We start from the raw sequence: 11,112 nt of genomic DNA on the forward strand, positions 1-11,112 counted from the left end.
GGCCACAGGCCTGTGCCGCAGACCTTCCCCTTTCCCAGTGCTGCCTGTGACACAGGCTGCCTGTCACTCAGGCAGATCCAGTCCTGTTCTGTGGCTATTGCTGCCACAGGTAAGAAAAACATTGGATTTTTTTTTTTAACAACCAGGAAGGCTAGATGTTTTGTATGCTCCTCTGTATATACCTCTAAAGGAGAGGTTCTCAACCTGTGGGGCCCCCTTGGGGGTGAAATGGTATTTTCACAGGGGTCACCTAATATCATCAGAAAACACAGACATTTACATTACAATTTATAACAGTGACAAAATTACAGTTATGAAGTAATGACATAAATAATTTTATGGTTGGGAATCAGCCCAATGTGAGGAACTGTATTAAAGGGTTGCAACACTAGGAAGGTTGAGAACCACTGCGTAAGAAGTAAGAAGAGCCATTTGAGGCTGAAGGACCCTCCTCACCTGTGTGTCAACATCTGAGGAGTCCAGAGGGAGTAACAGGTGTGGGAGACACTGTTCTCAACGCACGAAGACAAGAAACTCCACAGTGGCTTACAAAGTGGCTCCGTAGCACCTGATGTTTAGCTGCTGGGGAGATGGCTCCGTGGGTGAAGCACGGGCTGTGTAAGCATGAGGTCTGACCCAGGGCATGGCAGCACACAACTGTAATCCTAGCACTGTGGGATGGAGACTGGCGGGTTGCTGGAGCTCAGTCAGTCTAGCCCAAACAGTAAACCAATCCAGTAGGATACTCTATTTGAAAAAATATGGTGGAGAGCCATAGAGGAACCTATCTGGATATCAGTCTTTGGCCTTCCCAAACAACCCACAGGCCAGCACACCTCTGTGCTCATGTGTGCCCCCACCCCCACCCCTGACAGCTGAAAACACAGGTGAGCTGGAATCTTAGCTGGTCATTAAGCAGTGTGATGAATCCATTGACCACTGACCAAAATGTTCCTCTTCCACAGCATTGCTTGATTCAGAGCCTCCAGAGACTAATGCTAAACTAATCATCAACAATACGGAAATTTGTGTCTTTTTTTGTTGTTGTTGTTTTGTACCAGGGTCAAAAAAAAAAGTTTATTTGTAAGCTATGTGCTTTATGTATTATGTATTATTGGGTTAGAATGCTTTAAAAATTCAGATTTGCCTAAGTAAGAGAATGGAACTTAATTATCACTAGTAACTGGAAATCCTACCTTTAGGCACAGTTGGATCCAGGCACACAAACAGCATCAGAATTTACCCACATCAATCTCCATCTGGCTTCCTTTACCAGCTCTTTTATTAGGCTTATGATTGAGAGACAAATGCTGGGAGGATCAGCCTTGATCCCATCCTTTCAGAAACCCTAGAGAAAGAAAAGACTTTGTGAGACAATAATTCAAGCAAACAATTCTGAATTAAGTCTTGTTGGGTGCATATGGGTCAAATGCAGGAATCTGGACCAGTATCTATTACAGACAATGGAGGTCCATTCCTGAGCTGACCACTAAAATCATAGAGAGGCCATAGAGAACCAGCACTTTAGGGCACAACCCTGGCTCCAGCAGCCCCAGCAGGCCAGGTTTTCTTGCCCCTCCTAATGTTACATGTGTGGATTGGAGACTCAGTGCACTGCTTTCTGAGCTCTTGTGTCCTCAGATAAAGCATTTCTGATGCTGTGTAGTGAGCCTCCTTTAACATCCTCAGATGCGTTTGGGGAACCCAGGATACAACCTCCCTGTTCCTAGCCGTCCACTTTCAGTCTATAAGGTTGGTATCCATGTGAGTGGGCTCTGGGTCCAAGCTCTTTGACTACAGAATATTAACAGACAGGCCGTTTTATGTACACTTGGCCCCATGGTGGTATATATACTGTCTGCCCCATTGGTGGCACAACACTGGTGCCAGGGCCTGCTGTTAGGCTCTGTCACCTTGGTCCCCTCACTGTCTTTCTCTGATAGTTAGACAGGCAACTTTTCTCAGACCCTCGTGTTTTTTTTTTTTCAGATATGAATATTGACCAATCTCCAAAGTCAATAGGAAACATGTAGGCAGTCTAGCCATTTTCAAGTCTCAGCTGAATACAAACCACTTGGGAAGGGAGTGGTACATCTTTGGACCCCTGCTTTCCTGGCTAACATGACTAGATACTTAAAAACAAAACCAAGCAAACAAACAAACAAAAACCTTCAAAATGGAGGCCAATGGGAAGGCTTAATGGGTATAAGGGCACTCTCTGAGTTCAATCCCAGAACCAGCACAACAGAAAAGGAGGGAAGTGATTTCTATAAGTTGTCCTCTGATCTCCACACACTGCACTAAATAAATTAAAATGTAGTGTTTTTTTAAATGAAAAGTAATAGTTTACAGTCTAGGATTGTTTCCACCACCACGCCAACCATGTCCCTCCCCCCCCCCCCCCGCCATACCATCAAACATTGCACAACCTGTATAGATTGCTCTTGGGAAGTAAATGGGTATGTACAGAAAGAAAAACTTCTGGCTAAAGGAGAGAGAGAGAGAGAGGAAAGAGAGAGAGAGGTGACTCAGCATCTCGAAGCTCTGAGCACCCATCTAGGAGAAGCTCACTATAGCTAGTGACTCCAGCTGCAGAGGACATGACATCCTCTGTCCTCAGGCTCCTTCCTGCACACATGTGTACATCCACATCCACATAGTTTAAAAACTGTGAGATGTCCAGGGCTCTAGCCAGCCACTTCTCAGCATACTCCTCGAGGGACTGGGAAGGACAGTAGTATTCCAGGCCTTGCTACTTTACAGGATAGTTTGCGGACCAGTGGACTAATGTTTATAAGGTCACTTTATTCACCATAAAGTGCTGCACAGATGTGAGTTACTGCCCCTTAAAAAGTAATTTCTAAGACGTTTCGAGTGTTCCTGGAAACCTGGATGCTTGTTCTCAGATGGCAAACAGAGGTCAATGAATGATCAGCCCCTCAGGATCTTGCATTTGGGGTATTTCTCAGCACCACAAGCATGACTAGCAAATGCTACAGCAACCGGCTTGTCTTAGATAAAACCACTGGGGTTGGTCGTAACTAAGCACAAGGATTAAGGAGCCAAGTAGCACTGTAGCCAGATCGACAGAGCTTTGAGCTCCCACTCTGCTTCCTAACTTTGGGCATATTGCTACGCTTCTGGGAACCCCATTTCTTCATCTTAGAAGCAATCATAGTAAGAACATCCACCTCAAGATTCTTGTGTGATTTAAAGAGAACTGTGTGCCTTGCTCTGAGACAATCCCCATCAAAGAACCCTCTGTACAGAGTATTGGTCACCCAGCATTTGACAGGCTTTTATCAGATCTGCTGTGCATCTGAGAAAATAGCTTGAGCCACTCCTAAGTAAGGTTGTTGATCCAAAGGCAAACTAAGGACTGGTGCAGGGGACTTCTGTGCCTAATAGCTGGACAAAAACTTACAAAGACAAAAGATAGCCCCCAACCCCCCACCGGATCCTACCCTCCACCTACACACACACACACACACACACACACACACACACACACACACACACACTTCAGAAGAACAAAGGTCATCCTGTGACCCACTATAACTCCGGTTGGCCTATAGGAGGAGGTAAGAGAAACCTATGCAAACAACTTTACTTCCTAGCCTCTGTTTGTCTTCCCACTTGCCACCCAGAGAGACATAAAGACTGGTCCATCTATCCTGTCTTTTGTCCTTTTGTCCTTTTCTCTCTTTCTTTAGGCAGTGGGGGTGGTGGTATGGGTAGTTGGGGGTAGGGGATGTCTCTAAGAATTCTACCCTGGCCTCACACCTGCTTTGTTAAAGCTGACTCTCCATGCCAGCTCTGTTTACTTCATTCCCAGAGTGCTGTTGGTAAGAGGTTTGTTTTTCCTTTGTTAATCTCTTTTGTAACCAGGGCTCATTTTCATAAAGAATGCATTCAGAGTTCCACAGCCTCTAAATAACTTTTGGTTGTCTTAAATGAAGAGCCTGCAGCGTGACCAGATCCCATCTACATTAGGACTCTGTAATAAACATTGTCAAAGATGAAATGGAGCGTGGGACACACCAAAGTAGCAAACATTTCAGATGTGGGAGCTGAGACACAGCAGAGGCTCCTTCAGGACTGGGTAGGTGATCTGGTCTAGGGTGACAGTTTGTGTCAGGGAGTCTGGCTCTTCACCTTGGTGTTTCTTCTCCTTTGTGTCCCTCTGGTCCTTCTCTTCCTGACAGGAAAGATACTGTGGCCTTCCAGCCAGATCCAATCCCCAGCACCCATATTAAAAACACAAAACCCCAGTGCAGGGTTGGGTGGCAACAGGCAGATTCCTGGAGTTATCTGGCTGGCTAGTCTATAGTCTAGTCAACTGTTGAGTGCTGGGTTCAGTGGGAGACTCAAGAGATAACGTAGAGAGCAATTGAAGACAACATCCAACTTTGACCTCTGTGCTTGTTCCCATGCGCACACATGTGCGCAGGTATCTGCATGCACATTCTTATAGTAAACACATGCATCCACATAAAGAACATGACCTGGAATTGATACACATTCCTGCCATAGCTTACACATGAGGACTGGGAAATGTAGTATTGGTGGTAAGTTGCTATGTAACCAGTTATAAAATGGGAATTTTATTATTAAAGAAAGGAGAGAATGTCGGGGGCAGCACAGCCTTTGGGGAATAGTCAAGAAGACAGTGATAAAAATAGTACAGGTCATTTTTTTCTGCTGCACTCATTTTGGGATCCCTTTACTTTATGCACCTATTAGTTTCCTTACATGAATCTGTCCCATTAATGTCCTACACTTGTGGTCTGGATGTAACAGGGTCAAAGACAGAGGTTCTATTTGAGCAAGGTGTGTGTGTGTGTGTGTGTGTGTGTTCAAGCACACGTGTGCATTTGCACCTGTTCCTAGGTACATTAGGCAAATGCTCTGTCACTGAGCTACATCTCTAACTCCAAACTGGTAGTTTTTTTGAAATAATTTAGATCTCCTCTTGCCTTTGTAGAAGAGATGGCTGTAATATCTTTCAGGGTCTCCAGATTTAGCAAGATGTGGTGGTTCAAGAGACTGAAATCCCAGCTCCAGGACCAGTTCAAAGCCATTCTCAGCTACAGAGTAATAACTTCAAAGCCAGTCTGGGATACACAAAATCCCACCTTGGTTTAAAAAAATAAAAAATAAAATAAAACAAATGACGAAATCTCCAGATTTGCAATCCTGGGATTGCTTTGAAAGCTGCTGTCCAGGAACCAGGCAGCTCTGAACCAGTGAGACACCAAGAGGGGAAGAAGGTGTGCCTGTCTACTTGGTAAAAACCATAAACATTCCCATCTCCACCCTCATTTTTGGCCACCTGATGGCTCAAAGCTAAAATAACCCTTAGAAATATGTGGGTTTTGTGATTGTTATGGTGAGACTTTGGTACCAAGGATACACACACAGTGGGCTGCCATCTTCCTAACCAAATGCATCCCAACATGAGTTCGTTCGTTTGTGTTCGCTTCTCTATGATATTGGACCAATAGCATATTAGAACTCTGAGGATTTCAGCAGCTTCCCTATGTGAGCCACTAAACAAACAGTCACCGTGGGTGGCCTGTACTCTGAACTGGAGCTGAGCTTTTCAGAGACATGTTATTCGGTTTAGACAGGGCTGGTATTTTCTGGGTACTTCCTAGGGTTGTTGGAGTCCTCAAGACCTGGAAGAAGAGAAACAGTCCCAGCTATGTTTATATAAACTCAACTTTGACCTGTCGAGGTGAAATTTGTTTTGTTTACTTCAGGAACATGTAAGCCCACAGTATTCGTTCTCAGCCTTTGAACACTCAGTTTGTGGTGGTACACATTGTAATCTCAACCCTTGTGGGTCTAAAGCAAGAAGATTGTGACTCTGAGGTCAGCTGGGGTTACATATTGAGACTCTACCCCCAAACAAATTAGATACAGCCAAAGGGAGATTTCCAGAAGCAATGGATATGAAGAAGGCACTAGGTTCTAGTTCAGATGTATCATTCTAAATATGTTGTGAGTTGTTATACCACCATGGTGGCAGGCACCTAGATGTGCTTAAGGATAAAAGGCCTGAAGGTGGTGGTATGATACTTAATGAGTATGATAAGGTTACAAATCGGGGCATCTAAGGTGGCATCTGCTGCTGCAGAGCAAAAGCTCTAATTCTGGCATTTCAGAGCCTAAGAGAAAAAGACAAACCACCTCCAGCCTAGCTCCACCTTTAAAGCGAGGCTGTCAGTCAAAAGGATACCAATGGGACCCATGATGACCATGTGAATGTGAAAGGCATAGTATTGGGAGAGGAATGGAAGTGGGAAAGATTTGCCATTGGGTAGACTTGCTGAACCTTAGCTAGCGTTGACAATGGAGGTCATCCCACAAGGCAGGGAGACTACAGTGAATGCTAAATTGATGCAGCAAAGTAATAAGGGTGGAAGTGGCACAGAGAAGCCATCACTAAACCACAGCTGTGATGCACTTTTATTGACAAAAAGAAAGGGTGGCCCAAAGGAGCCAAAGGCATCAACTCTGAGAGGGAGGTCTCTTGACTCCCTCCTATTCATGGCTCCACAGTACCCTTCCTGGGCTTGTGGTCCCTGTTCTTGTGGTCCAAGACAATGGCTTCTGTGTTCTAGAAAGCAGAGTGGAGGACGGGATGACAGAGAAAGCAAGGCTTGCTACTTCTTAAAGAGTCTGGAAACAGTTACATGATACCTGCTTTTGCAGCTTATTCATCAGAACTTAGTCCCATGACTATACTTGCTGCAACAGAGTCTGGGAAATGTAGTTTGCATAATAAATGTCCACATATTCATTAAATTCTGTTACCATGGAGAAAATATGTGTTATAGGACAGGTAGCCATCTGGCTATATTTACCTTGCTATAATTAATGGCAGAAGTCATGAGAACTCATGCCACAGCTGTGTCCCTATATGATAACACTATATGCCACCTTCCCTTCGTCTTACCTCTGAAGCATGTAATACATGGCCAGTGTGCAGAAATCTCTGTCTAATATTCAGCTGTATTGAACCAGCACCAGAGAGGAAATAAAACAAATCCAAATGTTTGGCAGAGGGTTTTTGCTAACTCTTAACTCACACTGCCTATTTGGAACAAATAGTGTGTGGTTCATAATGTCCTGTCTTTTAGGTTAGATATAATCATTAGGATAGTTGCTAATGAATTGTAAGAATGCTTACCTCTGCTCTATGCATCCATATGTATCCTTATGTATCCACAATGTACCCACAATGTACTTAATATGTCATGATGAGGAGCAGGACTTGGGATGGCTCTGTTTCCCTGCTGTTTCTCCCTGATCTGTTGGTAGTGAAAGGACTGAGTTACTATGGATGGCAACAAGAATGCAGGTGCCTCTCCCCTTAGCCCTCCTCAGAAGCCACCAGTTTGAGAACACAGAGGGGCCACAGAATAAGGGAGCTGGGGGATGGTCATTGTGGTTAATGCCCATGGTAGAAATTGGCAGGACACATGAGAACAGCATTGGGCAATGAGTGCAGGTGGCGTCCTGCCTCAGGTAACCGAGTCTCATTGTCCCTTTGTGTCCTTGGATTCATTTACATCTCAGGCAAAGCATTGAGTGACACTGTAGAAGACAGGAAGGGCAAAGAGGGATCCACAGACAAAGAAGTAGTTTGGGGAGCAGGAAAATAAAGAATGAAAGAAAATCCTGAAGACTCCCTAGGGCAGCCCAGCCTAAACTCAGTGACTTGAGGGACATTCCAGCTCATGTCATCACTTCCAGTTGCCTTTGTGAATCTCTCTCTCTCTCTCTCTCTCTCTCTCTCTCTCTCTCTCTCTCTCTCTCTCTCTCTGTGTGTGTGTGTGTGTGTGTGTGTGTGTGTGTGTGTGTGTGAAAGATGAGATGTTGTGATGATGAGACTGGAGACTCCTCTAGATCAAAACATGTTAAAGGATACATTTACCATGGATCTCTGCTTGAATGACAATAACTTAGTTTCTCTTTACTTTACCAGACAAACTTCTTATGGCTGGCGGAGCAAGTAGCCCTAGTCACATGTCTTTGCAGAAGGGCAAACAAGATCCCAAGGGCTGCTGAACTCTCTACGTCGCAGCCTGGTCATAAAAGAAACGGGTAATAAAGGATGGATGATGTTCTGTGCCTCACCAGTCCTTTGCTTTGCTGTGACCAGGTCAGTCCAGGTCAGGACCCCTCTGCCTGCCTGCAATCATGGTTCTTCTCAGCTTTGCATTTTCTACAGAATCTACCTTGAAAAATTTCACCTCCCTAATCAACCTCTTGAAACTTTAGTTTCTTGAGTTTAAGTTACAACTTTATTAAGTTGTAACACTCACTTTCCATGCTGGTTGCAAGAACTTAAAACACACACACACAAGGCACAGAACAATAAATACTCAAAGTTGTTGCATGTATATATTCTTATTTTATTAATAAGTGGGGGTGGTACCCTCCTGTTTTTTGTTTTGTTTTTGAGAGAGGGTCTCCCTGTATATAGCTCTGGCTGTTCTGGAACTCATTATGTAGAACAGGCTGTCCTCAAACTCCCGGCAATTCACCTGCTTCTACCTTCCAAGTGCTGGGATTAAAGGTATGTGCCACTATGCCCAACTTCTCCTGTTCTATCAACATAAGCCAAACTACCCCTTTTAGAAAGGCTTTCTCCTTTAAAGAATGCTCTAAATGTGAGTTAAGCTGATTTTTAAGTAAAAAAGAAAAAAAATGTGGTTTATATACCGGGCAGTGGTGGTGCACACCTTTAGTCCCAGCACTTGGGAGGCAGAGGCAGGCAGATTTCTGAGTTCGAGGCCAGCCTGGTTTACAGACTGAGTTCCAGGACAGCCAGGGCTATACAGAGAAATCCTGTCTCAAAAAAACAAAACAACCAAACAAACAAACAACCAAACAAATAGATACATAAATGTGGTTTATAATCAAGTCCCTTTAATTTATAAAAATTCCATAGCTTTATGTGTGCACACATATGTGCATGCACACATAGAGGGAGAGGGAGAGGGAGAGGGAGAGAGAGGAGGGAGAGGGAGAGGGAGAGGGAGAGGGAGAGGGAGAGGGAGAGGGAGAGGGAGAGGGAGAGGGAGAGGGAGAGGGAGAGGGAGAGGGAGAGGGAGAGGGAGAGGGAGAGGGAGAGGGAGAGAGAATCCAAGGGAAGAGGTTGGTTTACATTTCTGTAATTTGTATCAAATGTTAAAAACAATTAGAAATTGTTTAATTTAATTAAATATTGTATAAACTTGAGAGATTATGTGGTGAGAAAGGCCTGAAGGAACTGGGAACCCAGGTTACCCCCTGAGATGCCTCCCTACCCCAGTCTTCTTCAGCAAATAGTAGTTCTTTAGTGAGACCATGTCAGGGGATCGGATTCATAGTCCTGGCTCAAGCTCCTACATTCTGTGGTCTCACTTATCAGGTTGGGGATAAAGAGTAGCGGGAACACCTGCCATGTTTCCCATCAACGTGGAAGGCTTGGGCTGAATATGTCCTACATTTCCTGGGCCAAGATATGTACGTGTGGCTTGCAGTAGTTTGTAGCGATTGTGCCTGGGATGGGAGCATTTTGCAGACTTGGTCCTGGCCAAAGTTTTCCCTACGTCTGAGCTACAGAAGCCACAGCAGCGATTTTTGAGTGTACACCATGTTCAGGCTCCCGGGAGAAAAGAAGCTTAAACATCTAATTAGAGAGAAACCAGAAACACATGGGGCATAGTCTAAGGGTGACTATGGAATGCAGGGGTGGATGGAATTGCTAAAGCTTTTCAGAACAACTGATGGAATTTCAGGATTTTATCTTGCTTTTTATTTTCTTTTTAAAACTTTGAAGGCTGAAAATATTTGAGGATAAATGTATGAGTGTGAGCTTTTTGGCAGAGTAGGAAAAAAAATTGTCATTCTGAATCCAGGTTTGACTTGGACAAGGAGAGACTTAAAAAAACACCAGGAAGGCAGAAATTTATGAAAATCGTATTTACTTAGGGCTGAAGGGAAGCTTTCTGTCTAGCCTGAAAGTGATGTCATATGAAGAGGGGGAAATACTGAGTGTCCTCAGTTTGTGTTCCCCAATGTGTGTTTCATAGAACCCAAGTCTCACAGGAGCTTATTGGCAGAGGGGTTCTCTGGCAGGTGTCTTTGGGACCCTCACAGTCCTCGAGATAAGCTTTCAGAAACCCTGAAGCAAATCTTTCATGGTTGACTCCATCATTTCCAAACAATGGCTCCTTTCAGATTTCTTTCTCTCTCTCTTTCTCTCTTTAGTACATTATGACAATCTGATGTATATAACATATTCAATTATATAATATATAATGATTAAATTAAGGTAATTAGCATATCCACCTCACTAAATAGTGACCACTTGTTGGGAATTTTTATTTTTTTCTTTTAAAGATTTATTTTTATTTTTAAAATATATGTATGTATATTTGCACCCCCCTCTGTGTGTGTGTGTGTGTGTGTGTGTATGTGTGTGTGTGAATGCAGTGTCCTTGAAGGCCAGAAGAGGGCACCCAACCCCTGAGAGCTGGAGTTACAAGCAGTTGTGAGCTGCCTGCTGTTGGTGCTGGGAACTGAACTCAAGTCCTTTGTAAGAACAGTGTCTTAGTAAGGATTTCCCTTGCTGTGAAGAGACACCATGACCAAGGCAACTCTTATAAAGGGCAACAGTTAATTGGGGCTGGCTTACAGGTTCTAAGGTTCAGTCCATTATCAGTGTAGTGGTTTGAATATGCTTGGCCAAGGAAGTGGCACTATTAGGAGGTATGGCCTTGTTGGAGTAGGTGCATCATTGTGGGCATGGGCTTTAAGATCCTCCTCCTAGCTGCCTGGAAGTCAGTCTTCTGCTAGCAGCCTTCAGATAAAGATGTAGAACTCTCAGTTCCTCCTGCACTGTGCCTGCCTGGATGCTGCCATTCTCCTACCTTGATGATAATAGATTGAACCTCCAAGCCTGTAAGCCAGCTCCAATTAAATGTTGTTCTTATAAGAGCCTCGGTCATGGTGTCTGTTCACAGTGGTAAAACCCTGACTAAGCCAATCATCAGTGCAGAAGCATGTAAGTATCCAGGGAGGCATGGCACTGGAGGAGCTGAGAGTTCTACATCT

General features: G+C 44.2%; 1 long non-coding RNA gene across 1 annotated transcript in view; it reads right to left on the bottom strand.

Moving 5' to 3' along the window:
- The window catches only part of 1700024I08Rik (RIKEN cDNA 1700024I08 gene), a 58,543-nt gene extending 50,504 nt beyond the window's left edge, over positions 1-8,039 (bottom strand). Inside the window, exons 1-3 of the long non-coding RNA NR_126476.1 lie at positions 7,943-8,039; positions 7,196-7,316; positions 1,197-1,348 (exon numbers count right to left, since the gene is read on the bottom strand). This is a non-coding gene — a long non-coding RNA (RIKEN cDNA 1700024I08 gene). The remainder of the gene's footprint in view (positions 1-1,196; positions 1,349-7,195; positions 7,317-7,942) is intronic.
- Between the last annotated feature and the right edge of the window lie 3,073 nt (positions 8,040-11,112).

The sequence above is a fragment of the Mus musculus genome, chromosome 13 (assembly GCF_000001635.26).
Source record: "Mus musculus strain C57BL/6J chromosome 13, GRCm38.p6 C57BL/6J".
Lineage (NCBI taxonomy): Eukaryota > Metazoa > Chordata > Mammalia > Rodentia > Muridae > Mus > Mus musculus.